The sequence below is a fragment of the Pygoscelis adeliae genome, unplaced genomic scaffold (assembly GCF_000699105.1).
Source record: "Pygoscelis adeliae isolate BGI_AS28 unplaced genomic scaffold, ASM69910v1 Scaffold399, whole genome shotgun sequence".
Lineage (NCBI taxonomy): Eukaryota > Metazoa > Chordata > Aves > Sphenisciformes > Spheniscidae > Pygoscelis > Pygoscelis adeliae.
Genome location: NW_008825609.1, coordinates 1,101,884 through 1,104,660, shown reverse-complemented (window position 1 = coordinate 1,104,660; position 2,777 = coordinate 1,101,884). Strand labels below are relative to the sequence as shown.

Genomic DNA, 2,777 nt, shown 5'->3' with positions numbered 1-2,777 from the left:
ATGAGGCCATGCAGAAGTTAACTCTGCAGTCCCAGAGAAGGAAACCTGCCGATCCCCCCCCGACCCCCCAACTCTGCCAGCCCAGCCTGGTCCCTACCAGAGAGCTCAGCCCCGAGGTGAGGCGGGGGGAGTCCTGAGCTGGAGCAGGGCCATGGGAAACAAGGTGGACAGGAGGGGAGGGTGGCAAGAGGGGCTGCAGGTTATTGGACTCTGTGGTCCCTCCCAGCTTCTGTCCCTGTTTTGTAACCAAGTCTAGGCTCAGCTTTTAGCATCCACCTCCTCCTCTCATTCAATGCAGAAATATATCTAGGCTCAGCTTTTAGCATCCACCTCCTCCTCTCATTCAATGCAGACATATATTTTTTTTTTCCTAAAGAAAGCGGTAGCACCAAGTTACCATCTCTTCCTACCTCTCTGCCTTCCTCCTGCTCTCCCGATGTATGGCCCAGGTATATTCTGGCAGCATCTGTTAGGGGAACCCAAGCCTCTTGCAACAGGTGCTATCCACATCAGGAACAGACCCCAAGCAGATGCCAACACACTACCAGTCTGAGGCCAAGGCTCCTCATCAATTCCTACCTATGTGGGTGCTGCCAAAGCAGCCACCAGAGTGGATCCAACCCAGATGAGGCACTGGTGTCCAGTGGCTGTTCCGTCAAACTATCCAGAATGTGTGATACGGCATTTGAGCTGATAGATGGTACTTGGCAAAGTTAGAATGGCACAGACAGACCATGCCTGCTTAAAGACAAAATTTCTCCACTGCAGCTGTCTGAGCAGGAGAATGAGTTTATAGTGAATCAGTGCTTCGTGTTGCATGCCTTAGCATTTTTGATAGGGCTTTTGGAGCCCTGAAGCTGGGTTTACTGTATTGCTAAACCACAGCCTGAGCGATCACTTTGAGGTCTGGACCCCAGACACTTCCTCAAATGCTCTTCAGCCCCAGCATGAGTGTCCCCATCCATATTTGATATTTGTAGGGCTCTGTCTCCAAATGCTTTTTTTGGAAATTCCATTCCATGCAGGAGGAACATCCAACATTCCTAACTATGTTCCCACCTTTGAGAGGATCATCTTTTAATGAATATATTGTTCTGGTCTCTGCCACCCTTTGCAGGGATCTTTGTCCCCAGAGCAGCCACTGCCTTCCCCTTTCCTCCAACAAGTGACTTGCGTCACTGGAACAGCACTGGAAAAAAAAATCAGAGGAAAGATCCTCGAGCTTAGAAATAGAGTTTCAAATCACTTCCTACTCTGCCCATTCATTGCAGCCACTCATGATGTGTGGGACAACCCAGTACTGCAGGACCCCAAGAGATGGGCTTCTATCAGGACAGTGTGTCACAGCCCAAGGCACCTGCAAATAAAGAAAGTCTAAATAAGTCCAGTCCTTCAAAGCTCATTTAAGTATAGCAGGAAACATTTATGCAATAGCCTGTAGAAATGGCCTTAAGACATAGTTGCCCAATTGTGTTTTTATGGGGCCTGTCAGATGAGGTTCTTTCAGCATAAGATTTGATATATCTGTGGAGTCTATTGGGTTTGCCTATCTGATATCCAAGGAATCCATCTAAAGCTCAGGTCTCCCCTAAGGTTTCCAGAAGTTGGAATGACATCTACAAAAAAAGAATAAAGGCTGTAATATTAATACATTTGTGAAGAAAGTTGTGATGCCACAGAGAATTCCATCTGGGAGAAAAGTCTCTGGAGTGTTTCTGGCCTCCTGAAAGTAGTTAATATTGGGAGTCCTCTCCTTTGAGATCCCCAGTTTTCATTTCAATAACAAAGGAGCTTCAGAGCCCTACAAGATTTGTTGGGATGGGTAAGGGTGAGCCTCAGGGTCCCTGTTCTCTTTCACCAAGTCATCTTCCCTTCCAAGGAGCTAGTTCATCAAGAGGATGACCCTGCCTGTCCACACCTCCAGAAAATTTTGCCAGAGTCAGAGTGATCCTGAAAGCATCACAAATCTCCCTTGCATAAGGTTTTTCAGGGTGTCTCTGGTGTGGAGTATGTGCTGGGCTCTATATCTCATATCTGGAGTCCTGACAAAAGACAAAAGGCACGTCCTTCCCTTATCTGTCTCTTCTCTCCCTCCAGCTTCTCACCCAGTGTCAGCAGAGAGCTGGTGGCGAGTGGAGAGCTTGTTTGTTCAAGGCTCTCTCTGAGTGATCTGAGTGCTGTTTCCATGCCAAACCCTGATGTGACAGGCAATTGGGCACCTCAGATTAGGAAGGCTGGGACACTGCTTTGGTGTTGCAAACAGCTGGGGCAGGCAGAGCCTCTTCCATCAGCAGTGTGTTGCAGGGTGCAGAAGGAGAGAGAGAGAAAACAAGAGAGAAAGAGACAAGAGAGATCTGGACTCATCCCCCGTGGTGTACGCAAAATAATCTGGCTCTTCCTTGACTCTCAAACTGGCATAACACAAACCAGCTCAGGTGCTGAGCTCAGCCTCTCGGCTTGGACTGAGGCTGGAGGTGCTTTTGTTTCCACTGGTGGGGCTAACAACCCCGCGATAACCTGGCCAGTCCAAAAAGAGCTTCAGCAAGCAGGAGGATACTCAGTGAATGGGGGAGCCAGAGCTGCAATGGCACTTTGCCACTGGATGCTCTTCCCTCTTTTGTTTGTAAGGCAGCTGCCACTTGTAAATGAGAATCAGGCTGCTGGTGACTATGTCCTCAGTATTGGAGCCATTAGGAGAAAATAAGAAATTTCCCTGTCCCTGTCCTCGCCTGTGGTTCTTTCTCCAGAGGATCTTTTCCTAGGGGAAAGGATCCATA

The 2,777-nt window shown here is 48.5% G+C and overlaps 1 protein-coding gene across 1 annotated transcript in view; it reads left to right on the top strand.

Moving 5' to 3' along the window:
* SSTR3 (somatostatin receptor 3) overlaps positions 1 to 2,777 on the top strand; it is a 4,628-nt gene that overhangs the window by 321 nt on the left and 1,530 nt on the right. The window lies entirely within an intron of this gene.